The sequence below is a fragment of the Rhinolophus sinicus genome, linkage group LG18 (assembly GCF_036562045.2).
Source record: "Rhinolophus sinicus isolate RSC01 linkage group LG18, ASM3656204v1, whole genome shotgun sequence".
Taxonomy (NCBI): Eukaryota; Metazoa; Chordata; class Mammalia; order Chiroptera; family Rhinolophidae; genus Rhinolophus; species Rhinolophus sinicus.
This window is the reverse complement of record NC_133767.1, coordinates 2,746,269-2,766,979: the sequence shown is the minus strand read 5'-3', so window position 1 is coordinate 2,766,979 and position 20,711 is coordinate 2,746,269. Positions and strand designations below refer to the sequence as shown.

Genomic DNA, 20,711 nt, shown 5'->3' with positions numbered 1-20,711 from the left:
TGAGGTGATTTTAAAACATGTTAAAAGCAGCATCTTTTAAATTGCATATACATATTAAGGGGATTGACATGAACTGTCGCATTTAAGCTACTACAACCCCATAAGGAAGAGAATGTAATCTTCGTTTTACAAAGGGGAAAACTGCACCGAGTTTAAGAGACTTGGCTGAGGTCATACAGCCAGTCTACACAGGAAAGGGGATTCGAACCCAGGCATCTGACTCTACACACACCTTGTCCCTCACTGGCTCACCACCCTTCTCTGCCATGATGCGTGCCAGGGCACACCCTTCCCCTCAGGAGAGGATGACAGCTCAGGAGAAAAGGCACAGTACCCACACCTACGTGTTCTCCAGAGGTGCAGAGTCCACAGGAAGAGTCACCTCCCAGGAGCTGTTGGTTCCAGTCTCAGTTCTCCCTAAGCAACAAGTGCCCTGAACAAGTCACCTAAGCTCTCTGAGTTTCCAGGATCCCAACACTGTAATGAGGGGTCTGCACTAAGACTGTGGGGCCACCTCCACTCTTCGGCACCCAAAGAGGTTAAAGTTCCACACATACTAGCCTCCTGCGGACCGGCACTCTGCCTCCTGAGGGAACGGCTCTCACACCCCTTGCCCGACAGAGCCTGAGAGCCAAGGGAAAATGAGGCCAAAGGAGAGTGAAAGCAGGGCCATGCCGGTCTGAACGGGCGAACCACTGCACTGCTGCTGCAGCCGTTCCTCTCCTGACTCACCTTAGTCTGATTTCTGCAGGGTCAGCAGTGAGCCCTGACGTGGAAAACAGAGCAGAGCCGGCTGGCTCGTGGCTGTAGCTGGCTGGGTCGGGAAGCCCACTCGCAGGGAAGCTGTGGTGGGCTGCTAACAGGGAGCCTGTCACCCAAGGAACAGCCTTGGGAATGAGGACTAAAACCCAGAAGGCAAAGGCTGGCACCAAGGCCCTTGAGATCTACTGGAGGCTTCCTTGAGGGAAGGGGCTGACCCAGTCTACCCCTTTCATTCTGTCCCATCTAGAGTCTATGCAGAAGACACCCCTGACAAATGCCGGTGTTTACACATTAGCAACAGGAACCCCGTCTTTCCAGCTTTCATCTAAACAGCTGGGAGAGCTAGTTGGGTGCATATTTTTATTTCTTACTATATATGCCAGACACCCAAAGGCCACAGAACATGAGCCCACAAATTCCTCAGACAGCTTTTCTCCAGCTGCCAGGGGCCGAAGTGGCTGCAGTGACAGAAGCCACCTCTCAGGGGAGTCTCGAAGCAAGGCCACGAGTGGCCCTTGATCCCACCTGGCAGTGGCAGAGGCCGAACCACCAGAGAAAACGATGGAAAATGGGTGGTGTCTGTTTGTAAATTACTTCCTAGAAAGTAAACTTGCAAAAGGAGCGAGGGGGAAGGACTGAGTAAGTACTTTAAATGCTGAGCTTGCTGTCACTTGGAACTTGGGACTTACAAGGTCACCTTTGGAGATTAGGTCTTACCCGGAGCTACTTGGGAGGGAAAGCCCTTCCCTCTGCCAAAGCAAACGAGCGCAGTCTGCTGCTATTTCCATGCTTTTAAAAGACTTTTTGTCCTAACGTGCACCGCAGCAGCAAGCTAAGACAGCAGTTGCAGTTAGGGTCGGGTAGGAACATATGACTTTCTACATCAACCAATCTCAAAAGTGCAAAAGAAAAAAGAAGAGGGGTAAAGGCAGGGAGGAAGGGAAGAGAAAAAATTTTTTTAAAGAAAAGAAACCAGCTGGTTCTAATTCTGTAAAATAATCTCAGGTCCTAAAACCAGCCCGCTATCACAAAGTAATTTTTCTTTTCTTTCTAACGCATTCTTACTGTTCCTTACCTGGCATACTTCAAATAGACAAATAAGAATACATACCCAGCTGAGGCCCGGGGCCTGTAGCCAGTGTGGGCTGGTGACAGATAACAAATACTACTTGCCAAATACAACCAAGACAACACACCGTGTACTATACAATTTCCAAATACCAAATCACGAAGCAGTTTTGGTCTCTGGGCTCCAGAACTGAGCTGCACATTTAAATCCCACACGACTCAAAATAACCAAAAAAAAAAAAGGGCCGTTATCACTTTACCGACCCTCACGTGGAGTATATACCCTGCTGTCACTATAGACCTGGACAGGTCCGACTACCCACTTCCGTGCAGAGGGCGTCACAGGGGGCACCAGATTTCTAGGCTGGCCAGTCTCTGCTTCTGCACCAGCTTTGCAGTGACTTTCACCGTTGAAAACCAGAGGGCTGCCTCAGGTTTGCGCTCCGTGGCACCATAATAAAAACGGCATGCCACTCTCCGCGTCTGGTTCGGTGCTTGGAGCTCGTCCCCTCCCTTAGCAGACAGCCTCCTGCGGCCCCACGGAAGGTATCCCACGGACCAGGCGCTAATTCACTGCTTCTAGTGAGCAGGTGGGTACGGGCCACCCTGGAGCTTTACCTGATTGTAGATGGTTCGTCCTCAAACACCCAATTACCACATCAACTGTTCACTTTACAGTCACCTTCTCAGGAATTCTGTTGTCAGCAACTGACTGAAAATTAGTTAACTGGAGATGAGACTTGGTTTTTGCATCTAAGTAAAAGAAAGGCAAGAAAGGAAATTGTGAGATGAGTCAAAAGACGAGGAAGGAACCCGAGGTAGAGATGACAAACGCCTGCATCCCCGTATCTTAAAGGGGGCACCTGAGTAACCACTAACGCCTGGATGTGGTTCCCAGAGCCACAGTTCTCCAAGCCACCCTCAGGCTCACCACGCTGTCACTGACCAATCTCTTAAATGTTTGCTAATTCTGTAAAAAAAAAAAAAAAATCCAGATCCATTAAGGCCACACTTCTCAGTTGCTTCCTAGAGGCCCATGATGGAAGCTGACTGCTAATGCATAGTAGACAGGAAGAGGAAGGGGACAGAAAAAAGACCTGTACGAGCAAAGACTATCTGTTTTCAACCACATCGGTCAGCTAGCCAGAGGAGGGAGGCCGCTAAGGCTTTCTCTCCTGCTGTCAAAGTCAAGAGCATTCCACAGTTACTCTGTCAAGTTCAGAAAACACAGAGAAGCACACAGAAAAGAAAGCCCCATATATCCTCCCCACTGTAATGAATATTTGGGAGTCTGTCCCTGTAGTCTTTTCTGGGGGAACACAGGGACGGCACACAGACGTACAAGCATGCACAGATTGTGTACATGGAACTTGTAAACACAACTGGGGTCATATTGTATATCCCATTTTGCAACCTTTTTCACTGACACTTTTTCCTATAAATTGTCTCGTCTCACACAACGCTTTTAAAAGGGCAGCAGTTCCACAGTAAAACTGGTACTGCTACTGAAGCACCAGCCGTTGCGTGTAACCTACAGACTATTTATAGCCTACTACTGAATCTGTCAAAACTGTGGGGCTGCACTGCAAAGGGGGTGCAAAAAGGTTGAGAGACTCTGTGAAAACATATTTAATAGTCAGGAAAGTCTTCCGTCGAGTGGGGGTACCAAAATCTGTCCATCTACTCTCACTGTTGGACATGTAGCTTACTTCCAATAGATCACTGTTATCAACAACACTGGCATAATAAACAGGGCATGCAGCTAAAATGGAAACATTTGTAATTATTTCCTGAGAATAAATTCCTACAAGCGGAACCAACGGATCAAAGGGTATGCAAAAAAACTACATATATAATCCAATCTGAATCCCCAAAAAGTAGTGTCACCTCATATAACGACAGTACCTTGGTGCGATGTATTTCTCCCAACATTATCTTGTAATACCTGCCAACTAATTCCATTTCTTAAAAAAATAAAAAAGTAAAAAGTCCTTATCAAAAGCACATTAAGATATTTAAGGAAAAATAGCAAACTGCCAAAGGAGGATGGAAAACAGATAAGGAGACCACGTGCTTCACTGTGAGTCACATCAAAAAGGCTGACAAATCCAATGACTGGCTGCAAGGATTTGGAAACCGCGTTGGTAAGTGATGGGGCTGGGGGTGGTGGGGCAGAGGGAGATAAACCATAAGGACATCTTTCAATTACATCTGAATGTCCCCCAATTTATTCTTTCAAAAGAAAATGACCCTTCCCCCACCCCACAATCTAATGAAGTTCAGCACCGGGCGGGGGAAAGGGTCCGGCCCACGGACCAGCCAGACGCTGAGGGAATCACGTTCCCGCGAGCATGAGACTTGTTCAGAAGAGAACCAACCGTGGGGCCTGGGAGATGAGTAACAGGCTGGCCTGGCTTATCCCACGGCCCGCAGACTGAGCACTCGGGCCGTCTAGCTTCAGACTGGACCCAGGCCTGTTCCCTAACTGCATGTAGCAGACCAGGCTCTCCATCGAGTGACACCCCAACTTTCCCTAGAAGATCCCTGTCCCTCACTCTTGGCCAAGTGGTAGGGTGGGGCTCAGGACAGACCATGTGACAGGCCCACCAAAGCTTCACATGCCCCTGGCTTCAGTGACTGAGCGGGTCAGGGATACGCAGGTGAGCAGAGCAGCAGAGTGAATCTAAGCATTCAACGCATAGGAGATTGGAACTGCTACTGTCACCTCCTCAGAAAGCCACCCGGGAAACTAACAAAGCCTAGCACAAACTAACAAAGCCTAGCAAAGGGTTTGTCCCTGTGAGGATCGAATGGTCCCTTCTTATCAGATGGGTCTCAACTCAAATGCCCGTAGGACCCAAGAATAAAATAACCATCAAGTGACAAAGAGAAAATGAGTTTTGAAGGCATTACTGCCAACAGTACCAGGTCAGGCCAAAGCCTAGACTTCACAGCTATGTGAGGCAATAAATCCCCCTTTGCATAAGCCAGATGTCACGACAGAAAGAGTCCCTACGTGTCACTCATGTCTCTTACTCACAGAGCAAAGAGAAGAGAGCTACTACCTGGACGTTCTGACTCATGATCTGGGACCAAACTACGAGACCACAGTTTCACCCCAATACGTCAGGGAAACCCTTAGCAGAGGACCAGGACCCGCGCCCCCAAGCTTGTGCAAACGGTAAAATTCCACTACAACTGGACAGACCATTAGGGTGCTATTTGAAACATGAGATGACGAATGAGCTAAAACAATCTTCCCAACTGCAGTTTTTACAACCTTCGGCCACCTCCAAGCAGATCTATCACAGAGCGCTTGCAGCTGCCTCAGCCTACGGAGCACGCGTTTTCTGTCACCGGCACGTTCCCAGGGAGAAACCTCCTCCCAGCACTCAGACGCCACGTGAAAGGCTGTCAAGCCAGAGCTCCTGGAAGTCTCTGCACGCAGTAACAGCATGATCAATCTTCCAGCTGAAACAGGTATTTGATCTAAACCACATCCTGTGAAACTGGAAGACCAGATCTGACCATAACCTGGCCCCGTCTTGGTTTCAGTCACTACTACTGAAACAATTTCTCTTTGGTTTCAAGGATGGAAGAGCCTGTTTAGAAAGGATCGAGGTATTGACGCCAGTGACAGGAAATGCTCCCATCGGTGTATCTTTAGTGGAAATACACCCCTGGGCTGAAACTTGAGGCCCCGCCCTTTGGGCTGCATTGTTGTTTTCTGACAGTTACCTATTTCACAAATGTGCGCTCGCACGGCCAAAGGGTGCATTCACATGTGTACAGGTAAGCAGGTAATTAGATCAAAATAGAGCTCCACACCCCACGGCTGGCATCACGGCATTACAGGCTTGGCAGTAAGACACCTGACGATTCCGCCCAGTCCCTGCCCACTTCTAACCCATACTGACCTAGAAAATCGCCACCACCTAATGGCCACTGCAATGCTATTAAAACTCTACCCAAGCGACTAGGCCCCATTTCCAGAAAAACCACCACGAGAAAAATCCTAAAATAAAGCCGCAGTACCATAAGCTCTCTTGGTTATCAGGACCTTTGAAAACATGAAGATCGCTTTGGACCCCAAAATAAACTGTACACACACACACACACACACCTACAGTCAAATTTTATATCCCATGGCTGAGGGTCCACGACCTTACATGCAACTTTTCCCAACCTGCCCTGCAAGCCCATTGGTTCCGCCCACCCGAAAACCAGGTGCGGCTGCCCCCGCGCGGTTCTGTGCCTCGGACACGCCATCACTGGGTCTGTCAGGCCCAGCTCTACCTGCTCCTCCCACATCCCTAACGCCTTCGCCTCCGTTTTCTCACCTGAAAACTGGGAACATCAAAGGGTCACTGTGAAGAGTAAAGGGCCCCTTCGTATCAGATGGGCCAGTTCAAAGGCTGAGATGCCTTCCCTGCCCAACCCATCTCAAGCGCCATCTCACTCTGATCCAGCACGGCGTTTTATTTCTCCGCAGCACGTAACACTCTCCAAAATCCTTATTTGTGACCTATTTATTTACTGTCTGCTCCGCTTACCAGAAGGTAGGTGTCACAGGAGCAGGGATTCTGTCTGTCTTATCCAGCACCGTGTCCCGTGCTGCTCAGCTAAGCAGGTTGGATGCATAATAATCACCGATACTGACGAGCACGTCTGTGGTCCACGCACTTTAAACGGAGTAGCTCGTGACTGGATGAAAAAATGAGCCCCATCTACTTAGCCGTGTTCCTAGTACAGCTGACCCTTAAACAACACAGGTTTGAGCTGCAGGTGCACTGATAGGTGGATTTTTCCCCCCAACAAATGTGTACTGTACTGTAAATGTATTTTTTCCTTAGGATTTTCTTAACAACATACCAGTTCTAACTGCGTGATGATGTTATCAAATACTCAACAGGAAAGGGAGCTGAGCCCTGAGGCTGCAGCACTTAATTTCACCTCTCACGAGCTGGTTCCGAAGGTCCACTTTCTCCTGGACCCCTCCTCCCAGCACCACACTACTTCAGAGAGAAGAGGAAGTCGGGGTTGTCTCGTTCCCATTAGTCCCTATTTCATCAGTTCTCAGAAGATACCAACACAGCTCCCCAGCCATTCCAGCCAACAGTGTCCAGCTCCATCTCTGCTCCACAAGCTCATTTTCACCTCAAACACGGCAAAAGCCAAACACACTCTGAAGCTGAAATAACAGGGAGCTGTTCATCCCGCCAGGCCTCTTTTTGACCTGCACCTCAGTCCCTTGGACAAAATCCGCATGGACAATGGCCATCACTTCCCGCCTCTCCTTTTAGCAAGGGACAGTCCAGAGGGTTTAGGGAAGCCACAGCCGCCACGGCCACGCCGTGTGACGCTCCAGGAAGCTCCACGGGTTTGCCAATCGGGTGAAAACCCTGCTGGTACTGGTCTGAACTGCACCTTCTCTACCTCAGTGAACAAAAGCTTCCCGTTTAAGGTGTTTGGAGAGGCCAGAGCAAAAGCCAGCAGCTTTTCTGAAGAACGCATATGGAACCCAAAGGAGCCACAGGCGCTTTTACCCCTCGAGACGTCTCCTTATTCCACTCACGTTGACTAAAATTCGCTTCATGACCGAGTGGCTTTTAACTCTGAGGGCTGACGCAGGTACCTGTCAAAGAGGGTAAGAGAGGTGGGCCGCCCAGGTCCTGCATCTCTCTAGAACCACCGGAGACAATGGACTATATGTTTCACAGGACGGCAAGAAGAGACCAAGAACCGAAGCCCTAAGCAGGCCTGTGAAGGCCGAGGCGCTTGCCAGGAAAGCACAGGGCAGACCCCACCTCTGCTGGCTGGCAGGCCACACATGCAGCTTAACCGTGTGCAGCAGCTGGGGCGTGCTCTCCCCGCCCTTGGGCCCCAGGATATTTGGGGGAGCAACACAGTGACTTTTCTAGGAGAGTGTTGTATAAAAATAGGGCTTCCAATTTTAGGTCTCAAACTGAAAAGAAAAATAGCCAGAATTAGACGTTTGTTTTAACACAATATGGTTGAAAATGACAAGTTGAAGCGCTGGTAGCTGGGGACAGGGATCACGCCGCCACATGACTTCGCAGTGAGTCACAGAAGTAGTACAGGGTTGTTGAACCATGGACGTCCACTGTGAGGAGTGAAGAGGTCCACCCGCGCCAGAGCACGGAAAACCAGAGTTTTTCCCCCTGACTTTGTGTCAGCACTGGCAGGACTGACACGAATGAATCCCAACAGCAACTGACAAGGCAGAAACGCGAATAAACCTTTTTTGAGGCAAGTCAAAGAGGAAATATTTGACACCCTGCATATGACTCATTTTTCAGAAGTTAAATCAGTATAACAGGGAAAAAACAAACACCCCTCTGAACTATTAATAAATCACTAACTGAAACACGTCTGGATTTCTAACACCCATTCTTGATCAACACACCTTCCATCAAAACCACAGCCAAACGCAGGCATTTAACAGCAAGCGGCCACCCTTTTGGTTATGAGACCCGCTCTGCTGGAACCAGATGAGAACAACAAAAATTAATCTTCAGGCCTCGATGGATACCGCCATGATGATAAGATAATAAATACCTCCCCAAAGGGTTTCTGGGTACCGTAAATTATGTAACAAATGCACTTCTGCCAGGCAGCCAGGATTAACTCCTATCCATCCAGGGTGCTACGCTGTATCACCAACGGGCCGATGAAAACGGAAGTGCCTCCATCCGCGACTCGGGAAAGGCACCGCGCTCTCACTGCACAGGAGTCTGCCGCCTGCAACTACTTGTTGCAAGAGAAGCCAACCTCACAATCTTAATAACCACTTGGACACTTGTTTCTTCCAGGCCCAAAATGTCTTTTAAAAACCAGAGAGGGAAAATGTCATTAGTAAGTTCTCCCGACTGAATGTTTTACAAATTGTCTATTATGACACTTTATTATCGTAGACAACTTATTGCTTCAATTCTGCACTGGAATGCACAATACATGATTTACTCCTAGAAATCATAGACATGCATGGCTCCCCGGCAAACCTCAAAAGTGACAAGTAATAGAAGAGAAAGCACGTTATTGGCAGGGACGGCATCTTAGGTGACAAGTTCCAAGAAGGCTGGGAGAGTGTGTGGTACCATGAAGGCCCGACTGGCATCTAACAACACCTTCTAAAAAATCAAATGGAAAAGGAGCACCTACTGCGTACCTAGTTCACTGCGCAAGTCACCTACAAGCGCGGTACTAGCCGCTCTCACGTGATAACATCCACAGAGACTTCCGAGAGGTTTACTATGTACCAGCTTTGGTTCTACAAACATTTCTACACATGTCAACCAATTGAACAATCCAACAATCCCGTGAGGCAGATGCTACCATCACCATTTTGTAGATGAGAAAATCAAGGCCCACTTGCCTAAGGGCACACAGCTAGCCAGTGGCAGAGCGAAAACTCAAATCTATATTTTACTTTTTACTCAAGATTAAGGATAGTGCTTTTCAAGCCCACTTTTTAAAAAACGTCGAAGTTTAAACTGCCCCTTTTAAAAGAGTGTACTCCAATAGAGTGGGGCTTTTTTGTTTGGTATGAGTCCTTCCGTCACTGCTAACGGGGAGGCTGCACTAGATCAGTGAAGTGGCTTTCAAACTTCAACTGCACCCTTCAGTGACAAACACATTTCACATCCTGACCCAAATGCACATATATAAATACATGTACAACTCAAGTTTCCTGCAGTTATATCTACCCTCGCTTCTACGATGTATTCTAATTTACGCTGATTCTTTTTTAAAATTTGGTTCTTAATTGTTGGTTATAACCTACTAATCAGACATGACCCATAGTAAGAAAATCTCAAGCTCAAACGTAAGGTTCCCTGCGATATCTTCACTGTGCCAGGCAGAGGGATGGGTGTTTTGCTGTTATTATGACAGTCAGTCCCCACAGCTACTCGAAAGAGGTTGGTCCCACTCACGTCCCTATTGTACAGATGAGGAAATCGGCTCAGAAATAAAGCCCTTTCCCCAAGCCCCCCACTGTGGTGCAGGCAGAAACGCTCACCAAACGCTCCATCTGCTGCCAGTTTCCCAGCCTCTTTCTAGTTAGGTGGGGAAAGGTGCCTGTTTCGGGCACTCATTTCCAAGCCCAGGCAGAAGTGGCACGTGTCATCCCAGCCATCTCTTCCCCTGCCTCAGTCACCAAGACAGGACCTGAAAGTGGTACCTCCATCAGCCTGGGCCTCTGAGTGACTTACGGAGGAGAGCATTGTTCAGCCTACTGACCCATGTGCAATGGGCAAGCACTCGATTTTTCTCAGGTTCGGGCAAACTCTGTACAGTCTAAACCCTCAGCAGTTCTCCTGTTCAGGCCCTTTCATCTCTACTGCAGTCCTCGCCCAGTTTCTGTACTGTTCCCTCCAACATCTCTGCCACTGGTGTGACCTTTCTTAAAACACACGCACACCTACGTGACTATGCCATTATTTCATAGTTTCCCCTTCACCTACAACATCAAATCCAAAGTCAATAGGGCATACAAGGCCCTTCTGAATTTGGCCTCGACGACTGTCATTCTCCCCTGTCATTCACGTTCCATGGGCATCCTGGAACACCTGGCGTCCCCGAGACGTCACGGCCTCTCGTGCCGCTGCAGTTTCCCACATGCTGTTACGCCTCTGTCTCCAGTGCTGGTCTTTCAAGCCCAGGTCAGAGCTTCCCTCCCACGGACCTGTCCTGACGCTGTCCAGCCTCTGCGCCCCTCCCCGCCTGCACGGCCGCACTGATACTTCGTAGCACTGATTCCGCATCTCCTAAGTGTCGTCATGTCTGCCAGTGTTAGGTATAAACGGTTTTCCTACCACACCCGAAAGGCCCTCAAGAAGAGACACACAACGGGCTCTCACATTAATAGGGGAGAATCTTGGCAATAGATACACCCACTGCCTTTTTCCTGAAACACCACGTACACATCCAATCCTAGGGTCCTTGAGAAAAATTCCAACACACACTTCACCTTGAATTCACTGTGAGCGCATCGCACGCGGAGCCCAGATTTCTGCAGCTTATAGGACTAGTTTTGAGTTTCGGAAGTCCCCTATGACTGATCCACGTTCCGCCTGGGGAAGCTGGTTCCTTGCTCACAGATGTCTAACTGGAGAACCACAATAGTCTGCTGCTTAGAAAATATCTTGAATCTGCTTCGAAACCCTGAGTACTATTAAAAGTGTGCTTTGAAAAGTTTTGTGCTGTTAAGCTGCTAGTGTAATCAAAAGCTCTTCTGCTTAAGCGGGCTGAGTCAGAAGTCCTAAACGCTGGAGACCCTCAGAAGTTGGTGGTGAGTGCGTCAATTTAAGGACAGCATGCAAATAATAAAGCTAGAAATCAGAAAGAGGAGCTTAAGCCAAACTGCCCAGAGGGAAGGAAACATTGTTCCCTTCCAAATGGGGAAAAGGCAACTGGACAGATTTTTACCTGTTGCGTAACTTTTTATTCTCTCTTTCTGCCGGGCCAAGCAATGGCTGTGAGCTAGAACTTAGAAGGAAATGCTCTGATAAATTAAGCAATTCCGGTTCTTTGCCTGGGGAGGTTTCACGGCAAGAGTTAAAGAAAGTCTTCGATTACACATTTCTTTTTTTTTTTTTTTTTCTATCACTTGAAGTTACAATGAAAATTCAAGTTTCGGACATCCTGACAGGGCTTTATTTGAGAAGTGAAAAGACTGCATGAGTTAAAAGGTTAGTTCAGCATGAGAAGACCAGAGTAAGTGGTGCTAGAAACATGTGAGACGGGCCTGGAAAGGCTCTGAACTCCACTGTGTTCGTACATCTCTCCCTCTGACTCTAAATTACATTTTACCTTTTTAAATGTGTGGTCCTGAATGCTTCTACTTCGAAAGAGATTATACTACCGTGGAGATAATTATTTGTATGACTGGAAAAGAACGGTCTTTCACGTGGTTCTCATCTTTAAAAGCCCAACTACTCAGCTGCCCACAAGAGATCTTAACCAAGACTCATTGATCCAAAGGCAATTTCCCAAGAAGAGAAAGAAATAAACAACCTCGCTCTAGCTTTGCAAATCCCAGTCTATAGACCCAGGGCAAATGTCACAACTCCTGGCCATCCCCTTCCAGAGTCTCTCCAGACTCACCAGCAATTACCTAGAAATAACAACTAACCTGGGCACAAATGAGCTGTTTCAGGAAGCTGACGTCTACCGTGCGTAAGGAGGTCTTGTGGGTCTGCCTGAAGAATGAATGTCATGAAACAGACGTTAGTGAGAAGACAGATTTTTTAAACCTGCAAAAAATAGCCGTGGGTCGACTTTTTCCCTTTCCCAATGTGCCAAATGACACAGGTCACTTCTCTCAGGAGACAAAGCAGCTTGAATGACAAAACTAAAATTCACAGAGTCTGAGGGCCTATGGTTTGGAACACTAGATCCCACCTCAGTTGGGAAAATTCTGAGAGTTTCTCATTATGAAATCATGTAGAAACTTTGTATTAAATAACTGAAGGAGGAGAGAAACCTTGGGCTACACCTTGGTCACCATTTTGCTCTGTTTTGAGCTAATCTTAAGCAGGTAATGCATGGTACAGAAAGCTAACAGACTCAGAATCAACTTGATAGCAACTTTTTCAAACTACACTTTGAAAACATTAAATAATTTATTACCAGATGCATGGCCCTTTATGCTGAGGTAATTACAGAACAAAATCACTTGCAGAACACAGGCCAACAACCAAACGTAGATAATGAAAGATGACAGTGTTAAGATACACAGAAAATGTCAAGGGAATACAGGTAATTAAGGCTTAAAACAAAATTTTCAAGAAACCATAGATTACATCTGAAAGCAGCTTTCATAGCTCCTATTACAAAATCGAGATTTCAGTTTTATTCTGGGGTTTTACTTTAAAAGAAAGCACCTCCCACAATAGTTTGTTTCATTTTGACCACTGCTCCTTTTACTTCTCAAGATTACACACACACACACAATGTTGAGTTATGAACAGCGTGACAGACAGAAAGCAAAATGAAATGTTAAACAAAGCCCGCCCCAATGTTTAACTTCATTTTGGGGCACATGTCACCGTGTACCTTTAAAGCCATTACCCGCAAAAAGTAACATCCAGATCACCAAATGGGGCGGAGTTTCAGCTTTCGGGAACCTCCACTGCGTGCCTGGGCGTGTTTCGCCTCCCCAGTGGAACAAGTCAGAACCCTAACTCCAACCATGGGGAGTTCCCACACCAAAGAGTGAAAGGAAAATCAAGGTCAATCCGGGTTGCGAGGAGACTGCTGACGGTGAAAGAGGAAGCGATATTATTCATTTTTCATTATTGAAAACTAGTAAATCCCCACTACTAAGGTCTATGGTATTTTAAATTCTACGCAGTCTACTCATGGGTATTTTCGCCATGAATGCACAAATAGAAATTGGTCAATTTGCTTCCACTGGGCAAGTCTTGAAATCCACTCCACCTGGGACCTGCTCCACTCTGCCCAGCCCACAGAAGACGTGGCGCTGCATCAGAATTACTGAATCTTAGAACTTATAAACTTCATTCCTGCACAGCCTTTATGATCTCACAAATCCATTCGCCACCCCAACTACTGTTCCACTACTGTGCTCCTTAAAGGCTGAAATAAAATCATACTCACTTTAACACCATCCTAAGCAACCCCATCCACGAAGCCCTAGGTCTGATATGCTAGTTACGTTTTCATTAAAACACAGAACCAGTAAACGAAAGGTACTCACCCAAGCACCACCCCAAAGCATCTCATGTACCACCGATGGTACAAAAAACGCACTCACGTGTTCTTGGCAGCAGCACAAACACGGAGCATGGAACCAAAGGCACTCTGAGGAACAGGGGTTAGTCCCAAATCCTTAAGACAGTTTGGCAAACAGACTCCAAGAGGGGCTGTAACTTGCCCAGGGCCACAGTCAGTGGTGGTGGAGTCGGGACTGGAACCTAGACTTTAGCCCAGAGATGGTTAGAGACCCGGCCTCGGGGGGAGTTCACCCAGTGAACCTCTAGCCGCTGGTAAGGCCTTCGCCAGTGGGTCTGGGCTTTTCCCTTTCTCTGAGAAGCGACACACAACATGGTACCTGCCAGCCGGCTCTCAGACTGTCTGGACCAGCTGAAATAAATCTGTTGTTTCCTTCCCCAAGTCTCGTGCGGTTTTGCCCAACTCACTGAACTGCAAGGCATGCTGCCAAAGATAAAAACACCTCCTGAACCAGTTTCCCATTTTCCTATCCAACAACGAGCATCCTAGCCACCGAGCAGCCCCCTTCTCCCCACCGCTAGGTCATGCATGTTCTACAGGGTTTCAGGGGAAGATTTTCCATCTCTGGGTTTTAGGCCGGCTCTGGAAACAGGCTGGAAGTTTCCATTACAGAGTCACTCCTATATTTTCCAGATACACAGAGCAGGTTCTATTTTCAAGTGACAGAAAACCTGTGTCTACTGTGTGCCTAGCAATGTTTCACACTGTCCCCTACGTCCCTCCATAAGAGGAGGGAAAATGACGTTCCCGGCCCCTGGGGAGTTGACAATCCAGGTATGCATGCAGCTAATAGCTAATGTTATTAAACGTTCACTTCTATGCCGGGCCCTGTGCCAACCACATCCTTCAAATACACTGTCTTAGGGACTCCTCACAACTCTGCACTGTGATTACCCTCACTTTATACTTGAAGAAAATAAGGCTCAGAGATGGTAAGTGGCTCGTCCAAAGTCAAGTGGCAAGTAGGTGGTCAAGTTCAGACTCAAACGCAGACAGACCCTGCACCAGCGCACTGTGTACTCCTGACTCTTGTCAACGGCACACTGAAAGAGAACGTGAACTCTGTAGATCTGAGTTCTTCCTAAGCGAGCCCATTTCTGGCATCACGGAGGTTGAGAGCTGGTACACCTGAGACGTTCAAGAATATACGTCGTTCTGGGAATGGCGTTTCATGTGGAGTGAGGGAAGAACTTGCTCCGTTATAATCTGAAGTTATTCAATTTGCACTTTCTTTACCAAAAAACAACCCCTCCATCAAACGAACAGTAAATGCCTATCTCACCGCCTAAGTCAACTTCAGGTAGCCGTATTCCCTTACTCCTTACGGGGTGCACAACTGGAGTATTAATGTGATGTAACGAGACGTATATTTGGTCTTTGACCCCAGCTCCTGAGGGAGCTCCTACACCCCGGGGAACCTCCTTACTGATAGGGGTGCCCTGTCATTCACGAGGACCACACCGGAGTCTATGCTAAGGATGTCACTCAGGGGGACCCCGATCGTTTCAAGAGATCAAGAGAGGGGCTGCCACACAGAAAGACCGGGCCACTGAACAGAAGGTGGGAACTCTCAACTCTCAGTACCACTTCTGCCTACCACACGGGGTGGGGGGGTGGGGGGGGATGCTTAGTCACCAATTGCCAAAGATGGCACCTACATACGGGAACCTCAGCTGAGGCTGAACCAAGGCTTGGGAGTGTCAGGGTTAGTGAGCACACTGAGGTGCCGGGGAGCTGGCATGCCCAGAGGGGACACGGAAACTCTGTGCCCCAATTCATATCCCGCCCTGTACATCTCTTCCATCTGGCTGTTCCTGAGTTGTTTCCTTTATAATGAAACTGTAATCCTAAATACCATGCTTTCCCGGGTTCTGTGAGTCACATGTTCTAGCAAATTATCGAAACCTGGGGAGGGAGCTGTGAGGACCCCAAAATTTGTAGTGTGCCAGGCAGAAGTGCAGAAAACACAGGGCTGCCTGATGCGTCTGGCTGGTATCTGAAGTGGGGCAATCTTGTGAGCCTGAGTCACTAGCCTGGGGGTCTGCACTAACTCCAGGCAGTTTGTGTCAGAAGTGAACTGCTGGATACTCGGCTGGTGTCAGAGAATTGTTGGAACAACATAATTAATAACCTCAAAAAAAAAAAAAAAAAGGTCTCTGTTAAATCCAACTTAACCGATGTCTTAGAAACCATTTCCCTGCCTGATGTGATTACTAAATACGCGACAAGCACCAATTCTGAGCACCGCCCACTGTTTTCAGCACCAGTAGGAAACCCGGGCCTGTGGACAGATCCACAAGTACCTGGTGGAGAAGCATTTCTTTGAAAGAACTGAAGAGGACACGGAACGTTGTAGAAGTGTGCCGTCAAAAACGGTTTGACTTCCTCACTAATTTTAGTGGTTGGTAATTTATGTCACGTTTACAAGAGTTTGCACGAGAGAATCATGAATTACTGCCAGAGTTTACACGTCACTGTTCCCCGTGGATGGCAGACACTGTCACATGACAAGACACCCCCTCGTATTTGCTTCATGATGTACTTTAACCCAAGCTCAAACGGACCCAGGGACATGACATTCCCTCTTGTTTACCAACGTCTGATTTGTCAAACAGAAAGTCAAGACAGACAGAGATCTCAGAAGTCAGGCCCGAACGCCATGAACAGTTAGTCAATGTGAGGACCAGTGTGGCCACAGCACCTGTGACCCTGCACCCCTCCCTCCCCAGCAGGGACACACTTCCAGGCACAGGAGAGAGCACCCCCGGTCAGGGCCACAGCCCCCAGTCCCGCCCTCCTGGTGAAAGGTGTTCCCTCTTCCTCCCGCAGCCAGTCTCCCCCCAGCAGGAGCCACTGTGGCATTTTCTGTTCCCAGCCGGACCCCGATGGGCATTTCTCTTCCTGATACACCCAGTCCAGGACACACCACATACCGAAGTCCTGCTCCCCTCCACGTCCTCCTCCCCCACAACCGAACCCACCTACCTAAATGCCTCTAGAAAGCTCTTCAGACTTTCCTCTTTCGCTGTTAGGAAACCCCCATGCAAAGCTCTCCTTACCACAGGCATCGGCTAGAACCGACCGTTTGGAGTCAATGACTGAACAAGTGACTAGTTATTTCAGAGAAAAACTAACTTACCAGGAGAAAAAGAACCACGGAAACATTCTGGAAAATGGACACAGAACACTCACGGGTTCACTCCTCACTCCTGAATTGCACTCACTTAGAAGAAAGCAACGTCACAACGGGGGACTTGCGTCCTCTGAGGACCTGGACGTCCCCAGGCCCGCTGCCGGAGTCCCAGCAGTGACCCTCTCTGCAGTGACACTCCTAGCCTTCCCCTCCTGTCTAAGCAGCAGCCAGCGGGCAGTCACCAAGTAGCCACAAAGCACGTGCTGACCTGACAACACGCTCACTCAACATAGAAAACAGGAAGGTGGCCATTCCAGCTCTTGCTGCAGAGCAGCTCTAAAGCTGCCGTGGGCACACCTAGTTCTCCTGGTCCCATTCCAGGGCAGGTCACTGGGGACGGGAAGGATTCCACTCAGCGTTGTGCCCTGGGCTCTCGACTGCATGCGCACTGGACAGCTTATGGCCCCAGAGTGACGAAGCCTCAACGCGTGTGTGAAACACTGTCGTCCGTCTCAGAAATCTTCTGAGGAGAAAAGGCAGCGACTCTCTAGTACCAGGCCACTAAGTCACCCCGTATGTAATTCAAAGCCAGATAGAAGGAGTCTTCTCGGAAAGAACAGCAGTTTGTGACAAAGTGTTTGAGGGAAGAACCATGAATACAAAAGCCCCAACACCAAGGGTGCGATTAACCTCCAACAAACTCGGAACGCCAACAACGCATTCACCAACCAACAGGAGCTAAAAGCTAGAACCAAACTCTGCTGTCTTGACAAGGCGGAAGCAATCTGCTCATCAAAAGGCAGGGCAAGTCTTTCCAGAACAGCCCCCTAGACTGACGAGCAGAGGCTGGGGCGCCAGCTACAAAACAACAGTAAATATCTCCGAGAAACGCCAAGTCCTCCCCTCTGCAGTGACCCTCAGTCAGTCATCGCACCTGGTCTGGATGGACAGGCCGCAGTGACAGCAGCGTCCCCAGTGCCCAGGTCCCGAGGCTGAGCCATGCAGCAGCGCCGGACACGGGAACACGGCTGAGGCTTCCCAACGCTGTGCCACGGCCTGAAACCCAACAACAAAGCCCCGCTGACTGGGCACTCCTGAGCAAGGCCAAGCCCTCAGGACACCAAGAGGCGTCACCACCATGAAGTCTGTCATCACCCCCTGCAATCAGGCCGCATGGGGCCACTGGAGGTTTATTTGGCCACAAGAAAGCTACTCACCACCTGAGACTGATGTATGGCATTTAAATAAGGTCTCATTTGCAACATGTTTAAGATGCTTTGGCATTTTGCCCCTATCATTTTCTCCTTTCAACATATCATAACTTCAGAGAATTAGAGTTGGAAGCGCTTCCAGCTTTTTCTCTCCTTACTTCACTCAATGAATCTGTTACATTGTAGTTTGTGATCCTTCTGTAATCAAATAGGCAGGTGCTGTGGTAATCTCCCAGCTCCCCCAAAAGAAATGGGACCCTCCATTACCTAGCAAAACAGGCATGAGCACGAGTGAAACTAGATTTGAACTCAAAGACACTAACTCAACTGAACACCCCGTTCTCTAGTGCACGAGCTCCAGCGCACTGTCCCGGCACTTAGGGAAGAAGTGATCCTGGTTCACCGGTGTCAACATCTGTAAACAGACATAAAGAGGTCATTGTAAGTTATCAAAAGCTGCGGAAAGAGGTGTTACCACTTAATTACCATTGTTTCCATCTGAATTACCACAGCTTCACCTCAAAACAACCGGCAGCCAGGGTACAATTAAATCCACAGCGCAGCACATCTATCAAAACAGCAACAAAATCAGATTAATTTTAAGTCACCTAATGCCACGCAAAACACTCACAACGCCAAGAACAGGTGACATCAACTGGCCTCCTTGGTGGCCCACCTTTCAGAAGTTTGCCCCAAAGCCTCCAAAGTTTATGAATCCACTGGCACCCTAAGTTAAAAGGCCAGCCCAGCTCCAAGATTCTAAATGCATTCAGATGTGTGGATTCTTTCCCCAGACGTAGGACTGGGGCTGACGTAGGAGTCAATGGTTTCTCCCTGTGTTCAAGTCCCCTCCCACCCATCCACCCTCTTTCAGAAATTAGAAAAGAGCCACCAGTCTCCAAATTGGCTGATGAACTCTCAGCCTACAGGGTATTTCCATACTTGAGTTATAATAAACCATTGAGATGAAGATGAACAGTGAACGCTTCGTTATATGTTGGCCAGAGCATCCGAAGCCAGCATCGGGCTACAAAGTCCAAAATTCTGTGACCTCGGCCAGGGCCAAGTCCGTATGTATCGGAGAATCACTGTCAAGTCTCCATTCCTGTGAGTTACTCTGCAGTATAGGGGGTGGAGTCTATGGTTTGCCTAGTCCTAGAAGCTCACTTTGGTCACTTGCTTGCTAAGGAAAAGACTTTCCATTTGCATTCAAGTTGGAATGCAGTAGTTCAGGACCAGGCTCTACTCATCCCCTTCACCTACCCCCGGACTGCCCTGGAAGCTCGATTCGAGTTGGTTCTGACAATCCCCCTACCGGGGCTACAAAAGTACAGGAACCTATCACAGCTGACAAGTCCTCAGTTTCTGATTCATTTTCCCCTAATGCCAACTTAAAAGGTTTTACTTAGCATTTCTAACACTGACTTTACTACACATAGCCCAAACAACATTTAAGTGTTTCAGCTGCCTGGCTCAAAGATCTAATTCACTCAAAGAACACACTCGTACAGTTTTGGGGTTCCAAAGAAGAAAATGGCATATTCGGTCTGTTTCAGCCCACGGTAACATGGCTCAAGAGGGCAAATCAAGGAGGAATCCCGACTGGGTCTTTCAAGTGGGCAGTGTGGTCAAGGTGAGGCTGCAAAGTAGCTGACTCCCGGAGATGAATGGCCCTGCAAAAGTAGGTGACATCCCTTGGTGCCATGCCGACCCAAAGATGCAGACATAATGGGATTGGGCCCACAATGGTCATTTAGCTCATGTAATCCCCTCAGTGAACTTTTAGCACCAACCCACGTCTCAGCTGAGTGCTATGAGTCATCAAGCAGATCAGACACGAGTGAAAATATTGCAACGTAAAACCTGCCTCCCTGCAAAAAACAGCTTCCAACTTAGCTCCTGATGGTCATCTTTATAGGCCAACAGGGGCATGTTGTCATCGCTCGCCCAACCTTCAACCCTAAGTTCATACACAGCTGGCAGCGAAGGTGGATTCCTATAGTGGAACACATTCGGGGTGCTCACTATGCAATTTTAAACAGCCGCCTGTAAGTCAAAATCCTGTAAGGAAAAAGGTGTACTCTCAACTGAACGCCCCACTGAACTGTGAACGCATAGTTTGAGATTTAGCGGCCAGAAAAGACCCAGGCGACCACAGCTGCCTTCTGTCCCCCTCAGCAGGGTGATTTGTTTTTGTGACAATAGCCCACCAGCACCTACCAAACAGTAAGGGATAAGACTCTAGGAGAGGCCACAGAATTGATCAAAAGGAGCGCTACTTTCTATTTCCTTCTCCTTGTTCTTATTCGACCACCTATTCTGAGCCAGGCCTCTACCTCTCTGACCTACTTGCCATTCTCCCCTCTGCTCACTGGGCTCTGGTTATTACTGCCTCTCCTTGCCCCTCCTCCCCCGTCTCCTCCCCTCCCCCTCTCCACCCCTCTCCTTTCTCTCCAGGCCCTGGAACTCACCAGAGTCACTCCAGCCCTCGCTACCTAGTCCCAGAACCCAGAAGGCTCCTCCCCTATTGGCAGGGCTGGCTACTTTTTATTGAAAGTGCAGCTCCGTGTCACCTCCTCAGAAAGCTGTTCCCTGACTGCATCCCAATCACGGTCTATCACACCACTCTTAGTGTCTTTGGCACTCACCCAAATCTGATTTATTTGCTTATTTATTGTCTGTCCTCACCCCCCATTCCGATGTCAGCTCCCTGAGAGAGTGGACGTGATGCTTCTGTTCACCTTGCTAAGCCCAGTGCC

The 20,711-nt window shown here is 48.4% G+C and overlaps 1 protein-coding gene across 6 annotated transcripts in view; it reads right to left on the bottom strand.

Moving 5' to 3' along the window:
• Positions 1 to 20,711, bottom strand: part of DCUN1D3 (defective in cullin neddylation 1 domain containing 3) — a 34,891-nt gene that overhangs the window by 12,217 nt on the left and 1,963 nt on the right. The window contains exons 2-3 of one of the 6 annotated variants that reach the window (XM_074323139.1): positions 11,987 to 12,053; positions 2,449 to 2,583 (exon numbers count right to left, since the gene is read on the bottom strand). The exons of 3 other annotated variants lie outside the window; for them this stretch is intronic. The gene's annotated coding sequence lies outside the window, so the exon portion shown is untranslated. The remainder of the gene's footprint in view (positions 1 to 2,448; positions 2,584 to 11,986; positions 12,054 to 20,711) is intronic. 2 more of the 6 variants (XM_074323138.1, XM_074323140.1) reach the window with 2 other exon arrangements.